Source organism: Chlamydotis macqueenii, chromosome 1, assembly GCF_036417535.1.
Source record: "Chlamydotis macqueenii isolate bChlMac1 chromosome 1, bChlMac1.mat, whole genome shotgun sequence".
NCBI lineage: Eukaryota > Metazoa > Chordata > Aves > Otidiformes > Otididae > Chlamydotis > Chlamydotis macqueenii.
Window position 1 is genome coordinate 211574223 of NC_141556.1, and position 20557 is coordinate 211594779.

Here is a 20557-nt window from a genome sequence, read left to right on the forward strand (position 1 = left end):
CACCAACACCGAGACTTAAGGAGAGCTTCTTCACTTGCCGGGAATGAGATGTCTCTTTGCACGCCAAAGTCCAAAATTAGAGGGCAGCCTTGCCAGCTTGCTTGGAGCTGGCATGCTCCAAGGAAGCATGTAAGTCTTTATGCTGGGTTAGATTGTCCTTCCCTTGCCAGCTGATTTTTTCTACACACAGACACAGTCCTCTATGTGAAGACAGAATGAACTATGGTAAGAGAGCAACAAAACAAGCTGACTGCGAGCGTGCATTCACGCATGCTTCTCTGTGTCTCCTTTGCAGCCATCTCACGTGCTAAGGAAGAAGGCTTTAATCCAGGAGATAAAGCACAGTCATAATCTATGCAAGTTCATATGGACAAGTGGCACGGCTGAAGTTTCTTGTAGCAACATTAACCCTGGACTTTTGCCCTCCAAAAGTGCAGAGGAAACTCAACTTTCTGGAAAGCACTACAAAATCAATACTCATCTAGAGCCATATCACAGAAGACTCACACTCCCATGAATATAAAATGTCCGTGAGGAGTATAAAACATTCTTTGAGCAGAAAATCAAGTAGAGGGCTGAGCATTCAGAGCTTCCATCAGCACCATTGGAAAATGGAATTTTTCCCGACTCTTTCCAAAAGTGAAGGTTCTGTTTCCTTCCATGCACTCTTAGGAGATACCTATTTGTGTAATTCAGAGAAAAGCCAACTCTTTGGGACATCACTTCCAGTAAGTGGGCAATCTGGAAGATTAAACCAAAGCTGGTGATTGTGCTGTGGTTCCTTCATGACAGTGCAAGCCACATCTCCTTGCTTCCTCTACTGCTTGGCTTATAGAGTCATTGCAATGCAAGAGCTCAGTTTTCTTGAGATCAGCTAACATGTTTTAATCAACTGTCAAATCCACCTGAAACACAAAAACTCGTCTCTCTCTAGACACCTTCTTCAGGTTAGACAAGTTTCCTTCTGCATGATGGCTTAAACAAATGCTCAAGAGTGATACCAGTCTGAAACAAATGCTAAGACTGATTCCTCACTATCTCATTGCCCATAGAGTTTGGCTCTACCTTAGCGTTGCCTTACCATGGGTGTGGTACAGGTACATTACTGTTGGATGGTATGGACACAGGAGAAAAAGTGGAGACCTTCTAAGGGCCTAAACCAGAACAGCTACTGAAGTAGCAAACTAGTCAATGGCATTGCATGTTATTTTTCAGTGTTATGCTACACCCAGTTCAAAGTTGTTTCATTGATTGTCATCAGTTGAGGAGAAGGAAATCCATCACACATTTTTGGTCATGTGGCCTCCCTTTGTACAAGGTAAAAGTTCATTATCATACATAAAAGAAAGCATCAAAAGTCAAAAGCAGTTTATCCTGATCTAGGAGCTCCTATACTCAACAAGGAAGCAGAAAATTGTACATTTACTATCCGCCTGTAAAAAGTGCACAATGCAACCACCAAACATCTCCAGAACCAGGACAGAAATTGTTCTTCTGTAGCCACAGAGCTCATCACGTTTCCAACTTTGCATCCTTTTCTTTTGTTAAAGAAAGAAGTGTCAGCTTTTCAAACTTAAGGCATTGTGATAATGCTCCCATCTCAGAACGTGACAACCCGTGAAAAAAAAAAGCCTGAAGAAACAGTTAATGAAATTTTGGCATACCTGAAGTCACAGCAAGAAGATTTGAATTTTTTAATTTAGAGAGCTTGACAGGAAGGCCACTAGGTCTTCTGTATTACTCAAGTTTCAGATCCCAAACATCTCAGATCTATATTGAGCTTCCTGCCTGACAGCACAGGTCTGGAAGAAGTGCCACTTGCTGGTGAAACTTCTGTTGCGTTCTCTTTGTTCGCAGTTATTAGCACGAATGAACAGGACTACTGAGACAGACATAGGACTACTCAGACAGACTGTTGATGGCTTTGCTTTCAGCAGCAATTTCTTCTGACTCAGAAAGCAATGCTGTACTTGATCCCCTCTGCTCAAGACTTCTGGCTAAGAACAGTTCCTCCACAGTATGTGGGATATTTTCTTCCTATTGAGTTTCTGTTTCATCTACCCCAAAATAGTACTGGGCTTTTCTAACTGGCATTTGAAAAACTTCTCAATAAACAGGCTGTTTGTATTCTCTCCTCCTGTTTAACTGCTTAGCTCCTACAGTCTTTGTATTTTTTATTTTCCTGGAGGTAAGTTTGATGTAATCTCTGCTGAGCTTTTGTCGCTTTTCAGAAAGTGGCACTGAATGCCTTGAGACATCCAGAAACACCCTTGTAAGCTCACACCATTGCAGAGTCCATCCCTTAAAAGTAAGTGAGATGCAGTAAAATTTAAGTCTAAAAGCTTTCTGTCCTGAGCTGGAATTTTTTCCTGAATGAGGGACTCGATGGGATTCACTAAATGGTCTTCAATGACAGCCAAGTCAGCCTGGACTGACTTTGGAAAATGACTCTCCATTTCTGAATCTGTAATTGCACATCCCTAACAAGCCCACCACCACCTCACTGCATGAGATGTACATAGAGGACCAGACGATGCTTAGCAATCATATCTCCTGCTTAACCACAGGGAAATGGAAAGACAACAGAGAAAGAGGGAAGCAAAGGACCCAGACACCCATATTCTTCATGTGACGTCTAAAGCAGTTCATTTCCCAGGGCAGGAAACCTTCCCAATCCGTAACGCTGCAGAAAGGAAAGCAACCAGGGGTTGCTGCAAGGGGAATAGTGTGCAAATCAGGGGCAACGAGAGGTTTTGCTTGGCAAAGGAATGTCTACATCTCACCTAGAGAAATGTCTATGTGATCCGTGACCTTGTCTCAGCTACTCTGAAGGGACAGAGCTTTGGAGAATGATACAAAGCGTTTGGAAATTCCTGGGTATTGGTATGAGGGAGAGTAAAGGAAATAGGAGTTTATTTTCACTGCAAGAGGTGGTTGGGAGGCAGTGATCTAATTGTCACCTCTGGAAGTTATGAAAAGGCTTGAAACTCCTCCTAGCAAACCGCTGCATGCTGGGAAAACATTGCAAGGTAGAAGTGTGCGGTGTGAAGACTGGTGTCACTTTCACTGGAAGGATAATAAACATATGGACCGTATTACCGAGGAGATCTAAGCACAGCAGAAAATAACAATAAAGGCATGAAAGAGATCAAGAGGGAACAGGTGAAAAAATCCATTCATGTTGGGACACCAGCAGTTCTCCTTTCTCCAGGGACAGCCTTACATAAATGTTTTGCTCAGCCTTTCAAAGGCATTTCTGAGCTTTCCTGCCAGCTTGAATTTTAAGCATGATTTGCAACGGTGCTTCCCTCATCCGCATGTAAGTGAAGAAAAGATCTTGCCAGTGGATTTTACGCCTAGTGCCAGATGAAACAGGTGGCTCTTTGCAGGCTGAGGCCGGAGCTGCCCAGAAGAAGATCTGAAGACCAAGTTAGACCCTGCTGACTCCGACTTAGCATTGAAAATTTGGCTTGAGAGATGAACGGGTAGCCAACTCTTTAGATGTTTGCTTCAGAGAGGAGAGCTTCATCCAACACAACACACAGGATTACAGACAGCTCTCCAGGGAACCAAGCAGCAAAGAAGGGTTTATTCTGCATCAGGACACCTGGGAATTTGGAGAGCAGAGGACAGACAAAGAGAAAAGTAGCTAGTGGAGAAACATCTCCCCAGGAGTCTGGCATGGAGCTCCTGGGACTCTCCACTATGCCACTTAAGTAAAGCGGGATGCCCTGGGAGAAGAAGAGCTGGGACTGTTATCATAGTATCATAGAATCATAGAATGGTTTGGGTTGGAAGGGACTTACAAAGGTCATCCAGTCCAACCCCCCGGCAAGGAACAGGGACATCTCCAACCAGATCAGGTTGCTCAGAGCCTCATCCAGCCTGTCCTTGAATGTTTCCAGGGATGGGGCATCGCCCACCTCTCTGGGCAACCTGGGACAGTGTTCCACCACTCTCATTGTAAAAAAAAATTTCCTAATATCTAATCTAAATCTACCTCCCTCTAGTTTAAAACCGTTACCCTTCATCCTATCACAATAGGCCCTACTGAAGAGCCTCTCCCCATCTTTCTTGTAGGCCCCCTTGAGGTACTGGACGATCATGGGATGCACATGAAATACATCTCTCCAACGGCACCAGTGCCTGTTGCTGGGGACCGAGCCCCGCGCTGCTGCCAGCTGGCTCGCCTCCAGAAACCGGTTGGCCAATTCAGAGCCTGCTAACAGCCTGCTGACATGGGAATAAGAAACTAATGAGGCCTTAACTCCTGTATAACTACAGGCCAGGGTTTGGCTCAGAGAGCAGCTTGGAGCCTGGCCAGGCTACGCGGGAAATCACCGCCCGCATTCGGAGGAGGAGGAGGAGGAGGGTAGTGACCACACGGCATGGCAAGACTGCTCCATTTAACGGCAAAGTCCTCCTTGCCAGCTTTGGATGTCAAGGCACCAGCGTCACCCCCTGGGGCATCTCTTTACTATGCCTGCCTTGAAACTGCTAGCCCAGTAGTGATATTTCATGTATTTTCTCTGTATTTCTCTCTATTTTTGTCAATTTACAGCATGGTAATGAAATAGCAGTGATCTTTATTTTTAAAAAGGCAAAGGAAAAGCAGTTACTCTAGAGAGACACCTCAAGCCTCCTGCCAAAGTCCCACTTTTGCATGGAGAGCAAAGCAAAAGGCCTGATTTTGCCCATGAAGCAGCAGCCGGCGTGTTCTGCTGAGTGCTAGGAAAGAGCCAGTGCGGTGTGATTGTAATCTGCTGTATCTTTACCATCAATCACATTTTAATGAGAGTAAATTGAAATTCCAGGCACACATTAATAATGAATGGATGAATTAACTCTGAGGAACCATCTGATGATGCTTTCACTGGGCTGTGTTGTCTATAGGCTAACATCACGTTAGGTTACTTTCTGGACATGTACAGGGAAAACTTGGAACTGAAACATTTCCTCCAAGACCCAAATGTGTAAAGGGATTTACGTGCCTGCATTTCAGTTGAACTGGAATTTTGGAAGTCACAAAATACAGCGACTCACACCTTCCTGCCCAGGCGTCTCATCACTCACAGGCACCAAAGTCATGGCCATAAGTGTTCCTTCAATGCCTAAATTTTCACCAGCGACACATTGCCCCTTACAGCTATTAGTATTTGCAATAGTGTCCCCAAACGGGGCTTTCTTTTGCCTAAATTCTCAGAAAGGCCTAGTATGGCCAAGGTGGCATTCATTCAGAGAGCTTCATTTTCAAAGCAACCAGTGCAGGGGATCCAGTGTCTCCTTTCTCTTGTGAATGATCCCAGGCTCCAGGCAGAGCAGCCTTCAAGAGTTTGTTGTCAGGACAAGCACCAGAAATCCACTAAAACCCATCAGCTGCATTCCCTGTAAGCGCAATCCACCACTAACATGACTTAAAATCCCAGTTTAACAAACCTTGGCTTCTCACTCTGGAGATTCCCAGCTCATTTCCCACCATGCCTGCCAAAATAGTGGCTGCTATAGCTGATAAAATCAGTTTGGCTGGATCTGCAAGTATCACAGCATAGGATGTTTTCTCAATTTGGCCAGGGGATGCTTCTCCATGTGAGGATTTTAAAAACATCCTCTTTTGCAAAGCTCAGGACTTGTCTCCTGTTTGATTCAAGCACTGAGATTTTCCAGCACAGAGTCATTAGAAAGGTCTGTTATGCAGCAAAAAAAAGATGACTTAAAATCTTAGAGACCGGTGGCTTTGCTGGACTTCAGTCACCCTTTAATTCCTCAAGAGCTGTCTGGCCAAGGTAGCCCCAAAAAAACATCTGCCACATCAAAGTGATTTACTTGAATCCACCTCTCCCTTCTCCCCCAGCCTATTGACCAATATGTGGTACCAATGTGGACCAATCCCTGTAAACAGAGAGAGAAAATAATGTGTTTGGGGGCTGAAGCAAGAGTCAGTTCTGATCTTCCTCACACCAATGTTGCTCTTCCACATCTCCACCAGCTCCCAGGCACCACCGCCGTCCGGTTCCTCTCCCAACATGAGACCTCGGTCTATCATGATATGACTCCTCCACACTTCATTGCAGTGGGGGGTTGTGGCGGCCAATGTGCACTTTGCAAATGCTCCTTGTTGAGGTGCTCCTCAGAGCTGAGGTCTTTCCCTGCATACCCTCTCAGCAGGGTGCCGTGCAGGAGACATCTCCACCCTGCAGATGCATTTCTGAACATACGAGCCTCCAAACCCACGCATCCACCCCTCAGAGCAGCTTCAAAACCAGGAGCATGTAACACCCAACTTCTTACACCACACTGCCAACTCTCTTCAACACCCTCTAATTTTAGGGGCAAAACCTGCCTTATGCTATGACCAATCACTACTGATTCAGACACGTTGGTCAGGAACAGCTCCCTCCTCTGTCAGCACATCTGGAACAAAGAGAGACCAGAATCTTCTCTGTCTTATTTTCCCTTTATCATAAACTTGCCTTTTGGGTCCCTCCACCCCCATCCTAATATCCTCAATCCCTCCTTCCCCACCAGCTTTTTCTTTTTTTTTTTTTTTTTTTGCAGCAGTCTGTCGTCATGCCTCTTGAACTTATTTATAGTCTTATTTATAGGACGGCTTCAGCCACCTCACTTGTTAACCTATTCCATATGTTTATTCCTCTTTGTGTGCAACAGAGCTGCGCTAGCCCTCCTTTATCCCTGGAACCTTTTGTTTTCAGATGGTGGCCCCAGCTGCCCTGCCCCTCCCATGAGACCTGCTTTTTGATCCAGTGAACAAAAGAGCACCTCAGAAATGGTCCAGGGTGATGAGAGAGATGTGCCAGCTCTGTGCCAGCCCTAACAAAGACAGACACCTAGCAGAAAGCCGGTACAAGGCACGTAGCAGGTTTTGCTCCTAAGAGCATCCCAACGGGATGAAAGTGGACCATGTTCAAGTGTTTCCAGAGGGATACAGAGACTGGGAAGCAGATCTCACTGGAGATTTATCCTCAGCTTTTCCTTCACTGAGTCCACGGCACTGCTTGCAAACTCTGTTCTTAACTTTTACCCATCTTCTGTTGGCTCATCCTTGGGGCTGCTGTGATCCAGTCTCCTAACCCACTTTGGAGCCATCACTAGTTCTTGTGTCCCACAGCTGGCCAGTGCCCCCAGCAGACTTTCTCCCACCTAGGGACCAGCTTTCCAAAATAGCCAGCTGCAAGTGCCTGAACCTCCAGGCACATCCAAGGTGAAAGAAGAGCAACCTCCAGGCAATACCACCCAAATGAAATGCAGCAATTCATGCCACAAGTGGACCATTATTTTAAGGAAGAAATTTTTTACACTGAGGGTGGTGGAGCACTGTCCCAGGTTGCCCAGAGAGGCGGTGGATGCCCCATCCCTGGAAACATTCCAGGCCAGGTTGGACAGGGCTGTGAGCAACCTGATCTAGTTGGAGATGTCCCTGCTCCTTGCAGGGGGGTTGGACTAGATGGCCTTTGAAGGTCCCTTCCAACCCTAACCATTCTGTGGTTCTACGACTTGCCCAGTTCCCCGTTTCACTTAACTTGTCAACAGAGATGGTTGCTAAACCTCTCACATTTCTTCTTCACGGTTGGGGGCTGGTGTTGTGCAGCAGGGTTAATTTGCACATGGGGCCCCATTAAAAGGCCACCATGGAGGCACACCTGCCCTTCCTGCCTTGTCTACAAGCCCAGCTGCAGCCAGGCAGAGCTCTGCTCTGCAGAGTGGCACCCAATGTGCCATAAATGTGTGAAATAAGGGTTTTCCTGGGGGACCGTGCTGATTGAGCCGGTGGTACAAGCCCAAGGTGCAACATGGGAGAAAGGACAGGACTGTGTTCAGCATCATGGCAGCTTTAGAGGCCAGCAAGCTAATACAGCGTTAGGTCTGTCCTCATGGTCTTCTGCTCTTTATGCTCAGTTCTCTTCTCTCCCTGGCTAGCAGCAATAATTTATCCTGCATAACCCCAGACAGATCCTGCCAGCACCTGCTTTCCTTCTTAGCAGCTTTTTTCCAGCCCTCTGCATGGGGCACTTTGTTTTTCCTCCTTCTGACTTGTGAGGAAGATGTTGGTGGGACTTTTCCTAGCACCTCCTCGGCAGTTGCGTTCCTCATGCCCTACAGCCACCCTGTTGTAAACCCCAGCATCTCCCAGCCGGCCTTTTCTCCCCTCACTGCTCCGGCAGCTCCTCTCTTTTTTGATCATGCCGCCTTTTGTTCCCTTCAATGCTCAACTGCGAAACACCCTGCGCTCTTCCAGCCTCATAGCATCCCTTCCCCATCGATTTCAGAGACCTTCAGAGCAGGCTGTGAGCAATCCCCTGCTTCTCTCCTCTCATTTTCCGAAGAGAAAGACTCTCTATAGTGAACTCCGTAATCCTGGTGTTTCTTACATAAAACGAACCAACAAACAACTCCCTTCAAAAAAATAAATGATAAAAGTAAATTTTGCCCACCAGATAGCGTCAAAACAGACACGTGTTCCCTCTGCTTTCTTCTTCGCCCCTTTTTCAGGTCAGCTTTAGACAGGGGAAAAAAAACCTCAGGCTGACAGTGATATCTCCAAGGCAATTCAAGAGTTTCCCCTGGGAAGCAGCAGGAGTCTCATTATTTTATATTCTCCCAGACAGAATACTAAATTTGGGGAAAAGCCTGCCCTGGCCTTAGCAATAAGAAAGAAAACTTCCCAAATTGCTCTCTGGAGCCCTCGGATTCCTGTTTCATTACCTCAGCACGAGCAGTCCCAGGCATCTTTTTTAATCCCTGTTGATCAACAGGGGCAAGGCTCGGCACGTCTCTGGCCAAAAGGCTTGTTCAATATTACGAGCAAGCCCTAATACGAGCGCAGGGAAGGGAAAATACGCACTCTGCAAATTCACCTCACCTTTTCTGTTGTAAAACATCCTGGATTTTAATGATTTCTATTTACCAGGAACCTCAGATTAGCTTTAAAGCATTTAGCAGTAATTTATTTTCCTTTTTTTTTTTTTTCCCCACTGTGAAACAACAACAGAAAAAAAAAGCCACAACCCTGGAGGCTTTAAGTCAGAAAGTAGACAAGATTGCAAGGTCTCATTTTTCTGGAAAAGCGCTGTGCCGGCAAGGCTAGAAAGAGATCGTTCAGATACAAAGAGGAGGGGAAAAAAAAAATCAGATCCAAATATATCTGCAGATAAATATTTTATGCTCTTTCCGAATGGCTGGGTGGGATCAGCCGAGCACCTGAGAGCCCTGCGTTGTGCAAGGCTGCCACCTCCTGGGGTGGGCAGCCCTGATGCCAGGGCATCCACCAGAGATCGGGTTGGATTTGATATTTTAGCCCCAGAAACGATTGCCTCATGGGGCTGGCAAATCGGTACCTCCATCACCAACTTTTACGGAGAGTGGAGAGGTTTTCTAAGAAGTGGGTTTGGTGTTTAAACACGCAGGTGGGGAGCAGAGAGGGTGAACGTTCCTGTTAGCATCTGAAGAAGGGAGCTGGGGCATTTCACCAGGCAAGCTACACTTTTCCCCATTTATTGCAGCTGCTCCTCTTTTATTGCGATGGTGTTTCCCCCTGTTACGGCTCCACCAGCCCGTTTTCGGTGACGTCTGGTTTGTCCCTTCCACGAGAGCCTCCTGATGGCACCGCAGAGGTGGATACCAAGGGTACAGCAGGTTTTGCTGGGTGAACGATCATCTATGGGAAGGAAGAGATGAGAAGTGATGCCCCATTACCTGTTGTGACTACGTAGCTCGTGGTGTTCTCTTGACTCCATCTGCATGGGTCAGAACATCTCTATGCCCTAGGAGGAGGTTGGCTGCAGACATCACTCAGAGGAACAAGACCAGTTTGCCGGTCTGGGGCCTTTTGCTATGGTCCTGTGCAATGGGCAAGCTTTGGGTCCAGGGATGGTGGTGTTACCCTTGGCAGAGGGCAACCTGGGTGCTGATCTGTTTTAGGAACATAAAGGCATTGACTTACTGCACATGGACAAATATTAAAGGGTGAAGATCTGACCTTGAGAGTGGAAGATACCGAAGTCCAAGACCAGAAGAGGAACATTAGGTCAACTAGGCCCCCCTCCCACATGTCACAGGCACATTGCCTTCCCACACATTGCCGATATTAACTCAAATTACTTTAATTAGAGCAAAGCATTTAGTTGTAATGTGTGCTACAGATGGAGGACAGGGTAGATTAAGGTGCTGAAGGCCTGTGTCAGGAGGTCAAAAGCAACCAGATCCCTTGCTGCAGAAGGCAGAAAAGCCTAATAAAGTGGGGAAATGTCTAGGCTGTTGGCTGCTGCCAGATTATCTTGCACAGGCACAACCTGAATGGGATGCTGCAAGAAGTCAACCTGGAAGCCATAGCATGAAATGCCCTCCACTTCCTGCAAGTAAGTTTCTGCCTCCTTCCAAGGAGTTTTACTTACCAGGAGCAGGCCCCCATAATCACTCTGAGACTGCTAGCAGCTCTCTGGGTTTCAGAGAGAAGAATTAAAAACATATTAGAGGTAATGAGCTCTTAAATTGCTTCTGAATCCACTGTGTGGCTGAGGGTTTTGGTGGATTTGGATAATCAAATCAAGCAGGGCCAAGGGCCTGCAGAAGGGTGATATGGAGTTTAAGAATATTTTCAAGCTTCCTATTGAATATCAGATGTGATGTAACTGCCCTTTCTCATTGAAAATAGTAGTAAGAAACTCACTCAAAGCCAAAGACAAGAACCAGACTCAGCCTGAAGAAATGCTGATTCTCCCCCATAGGAACCGTGCCAGCACAGCATTAATTGACTTCTGTTATTAGTTACTCCTTCCATTCTTCTAGAATAGTTATATATAGTCACTCTTCTATTATTAGTTACTCCAGACCTAAACAGTTGCAGAGGATCTGCAGAAAGAGAGACAAGGCGATGGGAACTCAGGGGCTTTTTGGTTCTCTCCGTCTTTTTCTGCATAGTAGTACTACATCAGTTGTCAAGGCTTTCAAGAATGACTTATAGGACTTGGGACAGATTTTCAGAGGGGGGAAATGTGCTGCACATTCTCATACCAGAGATGGGACACGAAGGGATGGGCTGTGTTTGGCGGTTTGGGTGCACATCAGCGTGGGCATCCCGCACTAAAACCACACAAGTGCAGTTCTGAATGTCAAAGGACGAGGCGGCGGGACACACCTTGCTTGTTAGCAGACGGCTAAAGCTTATCTGTATAAATTCATTTACTAATCAAAATCATCAGTTTATGTGTTTTGGAAGGTGAAAACAGCAGAAACCGGTATTTAGAAGCGGGACGGGATGAACCCTAAGCCACTTAGCACAAACTTGTTTGCAATGCGCTACTAATCCCTTCCTATCCTGCCTCCATTAACCTCATGTACACTGTACCTGTGCAACTGATAACACAGCAGTGTTTGGGAAGCAGATTTGGGACAACTCCCTCTCCCCACTGAGGGAGCCCATCCAACAATGTTTTAAAGCAGATTTTGTATATCATTGGAAGTTTTTTTTGCACTAAACTTTTAGAGAAATAAAGCAAGCCACCCTCCTGGGAAATGCGGTCTTGGCCAATATCTACAGCGGTCACCTCTGCGTGGTGATTGGAACATCCTGCTCTTGGACGAGTCTTGTCCTCTTCACAGTGGTCACCCTCATCAGCTTTCCCTGGTCATCGCTGATGGCAGCTCTGGATGGACACTTCCACGAGTGGACTGACCTTCCTGAAACAGGTCTAGAATCAAGCTTCCTAGAGAGCTGCCCCATGCCTGTCAGTGTTTAAGAGGCATTTGGACAATGACCTTAATGACATGCTTTAACTTTTGGTCAGCCCTGAAGTGGTTGGGCAGTTGGACTACATGATCATTGTCGGTCCCTTCCAGCTGAAATAGTCCAGTCTAGTCTAGTCTAGAATTATGGAATAATAGAAACATTTATGTTGGAAAAGAGCTTCAAGATCAAGTTCAACCGTTAACCTAACACTTCCAAGTCCACTACTCAACCATGTCCCTAAGCTCCACATCTACACGTCTTTTAAATATCTCCAGGGACGATGACTCAACTACTTCCCTGGGCAGCCTGTTCCAATGCTTGATAACCCTTTCGGTGAAGAATTTTTTTCTCCTAATAGCCAATCTAAACATCCCCTGGCACAACTTGAGGCCATTTCCTCTCATCCTATCACTTGACACTTGGGAGAAGAGACTGACACCTATCTCACTACAACCTCCTTTCCATTCTACTCTATGTCACATTGCAGTACTGAAGGATTCCTGGAGAATACAGGCCCAAGGTTGTGCCCACAAATACCTTTTGAAGCCCAAGGCCATCTTGAACCTAAACTTGCACACACCCATTCAGCTCAGACGTATGTGCAGGATGAGACCTGTGGGTGAGCCCCAGGGCAAGTAAGGGGGAAGGCTGAGCCCACACCACTCCTTCCTTTGATTTGCCCAGATTGGGTGGGAACAGACATGCCCCTAACAGTTTCTCTTATGAAAAGGAGGGCTGGAGGATGCCTTTACATTCCTACCAGTCTCCCTCTTTCATTAAAGAAAAACAACCACAATTTTCAGGCTTTCTTTTATCAGCGAATCAGTAACAGCCATAAAATTGTTTCCTCCTTTGCATAGGAAACAGCTTGGGAAAACTCCAGCTGACTTACATCCCTCCAGCTTGCCTTGTCAAGCACTCAGAACCAATTTAAAATATCTTGTTACAACAAAGAACACCATGATTTAGTCATAGGACTACTGGTCTCCTACGGGTACTCAAAGCCCTGTTGAGCCAAACGGTGCCCCAGACCTTGCTCCAGACAGGTGGGACTCGATTCCTGCTGCAGCCCACAAGGTTTGGGTTGCCGCTCCAAGGAAAATTCATGTAAGGCTGCCTTAGCAATGTCAGAGCAAAGAAAAGCAGATTACCTCCAGGATTTAATCTTCCTACTTCTTGTTTTCCTCTTTAAAAACTAATCTTCCCACTCACCGGAATGAGGGCACCAGGGCTTTATGCTCCCCGCAGTCTAGGCAAGGATTTTGTGCATCCAGTCCTCAGGCAGAAGCACGGCACTTTCCCTGCGCAGGCCAGGATTAAAATAAAGCGGTTAACTTAACTAGCAACATATGTCTGCATCTTTTTTTCCCACTGCCATTTAATCTCTCTTATCCACTGACCATGCAAGTCTCCCATAATCACCGCAGAGTAATTACGTGATTATTCCAGCCCTCTAAATTACAGCTGCAGCTTGGACCCTAGCAATTGCAGGTGACACAGCAAGGCTGACTTTCTCAACTGTTAGTTAATTACAATTAGATAGAAGAAAAAAAAAAAAGAACAACCAAAAAGCAACCACAAAATAATAATAATAATTTTAAAAAACCTGTTAGAAAATACAACTTCTGTTGAGAATTTTCACCCCAATTTTGCTCATCACAAGGAGTATTAGAGTGGGAGCCATTAATAAGATGGCAATTTATGTTAATTTATCAGCACCTATGCCCAAGAGCCTTAATAAAATTAGCTAAAAGGAAATTTATGACAACCAAAGGCAATTACGTTGTTGCTGTTATTACAGTGGCCTTTCGAATCCTGTTGTGCTGGGTATTATTATCTAACTGGCTTGGGCAAGGAGGAGAAGGATGGGCCATGCAGCAGGAAGTCTCGCAGAAGGTCGAGGACAACGTCAGATGGAGTCTGCATGTCCTCATCAGACACTCTCCTGCAACTCCTGCACCCCCAGCACACCACAAGATTTTAAAAATAATGAAATCAGCAGAAATGAGGCTTTTACAAGGGAGGGGATGCACTGTAACAAGAGCAACTTGCAGTCCCTCTCCGTGCCCTTACGATGCTTTCCTGAGGGCAGCTTCCCTCCGGTGTCAGGGTCTTTCTGATGCTGTTGAGCTGGGGCTGAGATCTCCCCTCAGAGATGGGAGGGGAACAGAGATCTCAGGACAACAGGAGGTAGAGAGGTAGGAGAACATCCCTCAAAAGTCATAGGCCCTTTTATTTTTGGCCTTTTTTTGATAGCATTTGGAATTTCTGATGAGAATTGCCAACACGTACGTGGCTTCACAACTGAAAAAAATGGTAAAATAGTAAAATATTAGACATCTGCAGGGCGTGTTTTTGATAGTTTCACTGACTGATGCCTGGGTGAAAAATGTCCATGGATGTTCTTCCTGAAACGTCAAAATCTGGCAAGTTTCAGCCAAAAATGTCGTTAGTTTCCCTTTCCCTGTACGCCAATGTCCCCAGCCTGGGGAAGAGGAGTAGGGCAGAAAGATGGAAAGGGCATGAACAAAAACAAAAGCGGAAAGAAGATGTCTTCCTCAAGGAGCATGTTAGTAGGCTACAGGTGAGCTCCATCAGAAATGGAGAGGATGCCATTTTAATCCCATGATGATCTAAAATCCACTGAAATCCGCAGAGAAACCACTGAGGACCCCAGATGACGTCTTGACTCCAACACAGAACCACACACTCCTCTGCCCGGGTTGAGCTGGCCACACAATGGGTCAGATCCCTCCATGGATGTAAATCCTCATCACTTGCACAATTTGATTCAGCGTTTCTGTCCGGGCTTTGCTTTCTGCCTTTCCATTCAAGCTCATCGCCCTGTGCCGCAGTATTACTGAATGCAGGTCCTCCATCACACTTAAATTTATCTGCCGAGCATATTGCGCTGTCCAGTCGCTCCTGGGTTCTTTAAGGGCTCACAAAGGGACAATGAACTGGAAGTGTGGCCCAATCTGTAACTGTAATTGATGGCATTAGCAAATTCAGAGCCACGTTTGGGACTGAAATACTGTAAGAGGCCATTTTAAGAAAGAAATAGCGTTGGGTCAAATGCTTTATGGTGGTAACGAGCAGAGCCCTGCGGAACAGAAAACATATCTATACGTACAAATACCCATGGGTCACTTAGATTTTCCCCACAGTGACTCCAAGAGACAATGTTATGGTTTTGCAACGTGACATCACAGGGTGATAAAAATAAAAGCAAAGGGAGAAAAAAAAAAAAATCCAGTGATGAATTGCAAAATAAACTGGCCTTCCAGCAACCCAATAAAGGGTGAAGAATATCCTCCATTTCCAGAGGAAAGATGGAGAATGGCTAAGATGCACTTTACAACCCATTCTGCTGGTAGAGACGAGGGGTCTGCTGACATTAATTTTACGCATTCCCTGCTCTTCCCTCAATCGAGGGAAAAATCGAGCAAACCACTATGATTTAAGAAATGATAGCCCAACAGACTTTCACTGCAGGCAGCCTTCATCAAACATTAGCCTCTTGGCTGCACTGCAGAGCAGTCAGTTTTCAGTCCATTTTAGAAGATCTTTACTTTATCCCTTGCTGTTTATGAACAGAATATTTCATCTATTTTCACAAAATTTCAGCTGAACTCCCTATTCAAGCGGAAATAGCAGGAGTTTCCCAGTAATATTTGAGAAATGCTCATTAAAGTTCAGAAGGACTTCGCTATTGGCCTCATGTTTTAAAAAGAGATTAGAACTGATTGTGCTAGACCACATTTTGAAAAAAAAAATAAGAGAGGAAAAGCTTCAGCTATTCTTTTAAGCTGACTTTGTTTGCTCTGTACTAATTTGTGAAGTATTTATATCCGAATTCATGTTAAGGACAAGAAACCATGGCAGTTAATAATTTCATGTACATCCCACATTCGGGCTGTATAGAGCTCAAGGACCTGAGGAAATGGAGGAACATCGAAGTGATCCAAAGCCAAAGATAACATCACTCACTGGTGCAAATGGGAATGAAAGGCAAGTCTTCTGGTTTGCCAAGACTCCTGTGAGCTGTTGGCAGGGTCTGCACTGGAGGTTACCCAAAGGAGAGTGCTACACATTCACAAGATGACCAAGTGTTTCAGAAATGCTCCTGGCCTTGTAAAAGGATGAGAGGGAGAAAAAGAAAAAAAAACCAAACACGAAATACGTCTAATGCATTACCTACACCAGGGAATTAAACATTCCCAGGACAGTCGCCAAGCTCTGCTTCTATTTACAGTCTGGGAGGATGCTATGTCCCTCTTATGGCCATGACACAGTGGTGGGAGTTATCACTCAAGCTGTAACACAGCTTCTGCTCTGCCACAGGTGCCTCAGGTGCCTCAAAGGCTTTTCTAGACACTTGGTTTTTTGGATGTTTTGTAGATGGAGATAATCTCACTTCTCCTGACTTCACCTTCTGAAGAATGACTGCATCAGCTGAAATGCAGAAAGCCAGGAGTTAGCAAGAATCCAGAATCACCTCAAAGGGATGACTTGGTTGTGGTCTCTGCCATAAAGACAAGGATACACAAAAGTGAAATGTTTGCTGAAACAGAGCTCCTTCTCTCACTAGGAGCTCCCTTGGTGCAGGGCTACAGACTGATCCACAGCTTTGCTCAGGCCAGATGACACGATGCCTCCACGTGTCATGGGACAACACCAGTGAGAGGCGCTGAGACCACTACTCTGGGGACAACGGGTGATGACAGACATGAATCCAAATGCAAAACCCTCTGAAAGAGGAACTAAACGTGAGTTTCCTTCTTTCTGGAGGGGTGCCCCAACCATCTCATGGTGGAGATAGGGATCCTCCACTCCTTCAGCTCTGCTCAGTGCAGAGCAAAACAGCACAAGCCAGATATACAAGGTCCATGTCATCACTCAGTCTTGGCTTATGCTCACTACCCTTAATGCTGGGGAGCTTTAGGCTAGAAACAGACATTAGCGGGTGTTAAATAGCAAAAAAAAAAAAAAGTTTATGAAGAACACACCCACTTGCAGAAAGAAAAGTAACAAAGCAGCACAGGAAAAGGATTTTCATTTTGCATCCAGGTGCCTATGGGGCAGTCACGCCTTTCCGTGAACATAGCCTGCGTATTTTAAGCACCTCCAGAAAATGATGCCTCCGCGGAAGTGACTTGTTAATCAGGCCAACCCTTATCCTAAGGGCTGGGTCAAGGGTGCTGCTAAGGGGCTCCATTATCCTTTCCTGCTCAGCTCAGTTGTTCTGTTTAAAAGATTAATGAGACATAAATTCTCAATCAAGAATCTATTTCAGAAGCTCTTACCCCCAATCAGTTATACAGTTCAGTTAGTAGCATCATCTGCCCTTATTTCGGTTGGGAGCTTTAGCAAAATGATTTATGGATATTTATTTCCCAGAGTAGCATTTGCACATTGATGGACTGAATATTGATGGTGCTAAAGCCAGATATCAATGCCTATCTAATGACACAGGGAGTGTGCTAAATGACCCGACAGTAATTTGGGGTGGGAAGGTGCATAGATGAGGATACCTGGGTTCCTTCGTTGAGTGACATGTGTGCTTCTGGAGTTGAAGAGCACATGCACATTGGCAAGAGGTGAATAACAAGGATGTGAATAACATCTGGGCATCGTACCACCTGCGGCTGTAGATAAGTGAAGATCCACAGATGGTGGATCTCAAACTGGCTGAGCTCACCCAGCTGAGCTGAAGAGCACTTCTCCCACCAAACAAGATATTACTCTATATTTTAAGAATTCATAATTTGTGTTTAGTGGGTATGATCTTGTCCATATTGGTGCTCGTTCCTCCATGTTATATCTGGCTCCAGCATAAATCCTTGGGAAATCTTGTCCAGATGCAGCTCAGCATCAAACCATGGCAGCAAGATGTGAAAGGGGACACCCACTGAAAGGGGAGCAGCATCTTTCTGTCCTCTGATTGTAGAGGTAAGCTAAAACAATCAGCAACACTTCCACTCTAGACACCGAAAGTTGGGTTACATGACTTGCAGTGAGAAGACAGGAAGCTTGAGGCCATGTCCTGCTCTATCACCAGCCTAGAATGCTCGAAACAAAGGCACTAAGAGTCCCATCAGAAGGCAGCCTGATGCCAGGCTCGCACTGGAAAAATTGTTATAGTTGAAACATCTACCTGACTTCAGAAGCTTCTAGGCTGCTTTTTGGGCATCTCTGGCCAGCATCACCTTGTTTCTTGTTCTGAATGGCCAATATCCTCATAACACAACCCCCAGTTTTTCAGCGGCAAATCAGTTCACATTGCCATTTGTATTACAGCGCTTAGGAAAAAAAAAAAACACATTCAGCTCCACTTTAACTGTTTTAAGAGCACTCAGTAAGTCTCTCAGGAGCTCCCAGAAGCACTGCGTGTGCCGGCTGCTCTTCTAAGAGGCCTATCCATCTCTGTCTCTCTGCTCATTCCTTTACAGCTCTGCAACATTCTCTTTTTTTTTTTTCTTTACTTTTAGGGCCGTTTCTATGGATTTCATAACCCTATTCCTCTTACTCAGAAGAGCTCGCAAGTGCACTCTGATTCTTCCACAAATCTTCCTCAGGAGTTTGTATCTCCCTAATCCTCTGCAACCGTCTGAGCCTCTGCAGTGCCAACGTGTACACCAGTGGCAGAGTCCTGAACACTGGGTCCTTCTTACCAGGTTTTGGGGTCCACAGTGCAGACGTCTACCCTTGCAGGTGTCCTCCACCAGGTTTTCTGCATGGGTTTGGACAGAGAGGTGCTCACATCCATGAGCAACTACAAATTTTTCGAAGTCTTGTCCCCTGAACCAGCAGGTTGTTATCACCTGTAATTATTGCTGGGATCCTATGTCTGGCAAATATCAGACTAATATGAGTGATGATGGTTTTTGTGTTATGTTTTGCATTAAAGCCATCTTAGGACAGAGTGAATAAGCCAAAATTAAGAAATAGTCACTGCTGTATCATGCACATGTGATCCATGGCTTCAATAAGTCCTGATAAATTAGCACAAGAACTGCAGTTTTCAGCAGATTTCACAATTTTCTCTACATCCACTTTGCATTTTTGAGCCAGAATAGTTCCTTTTAGGCCCTTCTTTAGGCTCTTCTAGGTACCTCCACTTAGCCTTCCTGTATTTTAAGAATACAGCCCCTCTGAAGCCAATGTGGTCCTCTTCAGATAGATTGCCATGAATTGCCACACCGCTTCAGTTGGAACTGGAAGTATTCTTTGGGTGTGTGGTTCCCCAGCCAGTGCACAATCGCAACCCTGAGGCCTTCCAGCGATGTCTCACCCTCTGCTGCAGCTTCCCTAAATTTATTCCACGTTGGTTTTGAAAATGGATAATTCTTTTTGATGAAACGTGCAGTATTATTCTACTGTTCCCTGTATCAGTTTCAAATACAGCCTCACCAGATACTCTTAGGAGTATATCTACTATCAGTAGTTGCTTTCTTGGCCTGTTTTCTACTTCAGATTCTACACTTGACGTTGGAAGCGCAACCTCTGTCTTATGTGAGAGGAATCAGTCGGTCCCGTTGGTGCTGTGGATGTAAGGTATCCAGAGTACAGGCTTTTGCCACAACCTGTGAATTAATACATAAAATTTCTCATTCGAAGCCCCGATACCAGACATGCTTGCACAGTGACATTCCAGTCCAGTAAGTCCAAATAAGTAAAAATTTTTCACCAATTTCCAATGTTCATGTAAGAAATACCTTACCAGGGCAGACCAAAGGTTTAGCTGGACCGTACTCTTTTTAACTCCAAATTTTTGCACTGGCAATGTTTTATGGCAAGCACTTTGGCACTTCACCTCCTTGCTGGGGGAAGAAATAAAGCCTTAAACCCGAGTCCTTTTCATCTCATTTTAAATGGTGAAATATTCCCATCATTTTATGTAACAAGGCTAGCACTGGAAAGCACAATTAGCTGTTCCCTATGTTGCTTCTCCTTGTCACTCGTGAGTTTATGTTCTCCTGTCTCCCTCACAGTTGTTCATATAGGAACCATGCCATATCTTTCATGGTCCTCGCTGCTTTTCTCTCTGCATTTTCGACTTCCGTTAAATCAGTTTTGAAGCAGAAATGCACATGGTATTTCAGAGGCTTTTGCTCAACTGCAAGATGATATCTTCTGGTTTGATCTGTATTGTTTTTCTGACACTCAAATTGCTTTGCTTTTTTTCCTGAGAGGTGACAGTCAGCTCAGAGCCTGCCACTGTATATGTACAATTAGGACTGTTTTTTTCTGAGTGTATCACATTACAATCGCGTGTTTTTGCAACAACTTTGTACCACGCAAGCCGGAGGAACCTCCTCAAGACACACACGAGACACAGTACAACAGGAGCTGCCAAAACTTCTTTTGCATCTTCTGCAACAAATTCTGGAGCCCTCAATATCAGAAGGACGTGGAGCTGTTGGAGCGAGTCCAGAGGAGGCCACGCAGATGCTGAGAGGGCTGGAGCAGCTCTGCTGTGAGGCTGGGCTGAGAGAGCTGGGGCTGTTCAGCCTGGAGAAGAGGAGACTCCAGGGAGACCTGAGAGCGGCTCCCAGTGCCCAAAGGGGGCTGCAGGAAAGATGGGGAGAGACTCTTCAGCAGGGCCTGGTGTGATAGGACAAGGGGTAATGGTTTCAAAATAGAGGGAGCTAGATTCAGATTGGACATTAGGAAAAATTTTTTACACTGAGCGTGGTGGAACAGTGGAACAGGTTGCCCAGAAAGGTGGTGGATGTCCCATCCCTGGAAACATTCCAGGCCAGGTTGGATGAGGCTCTGAGCAACCTGATCTGGTTGGAGATGTCCCTGCTC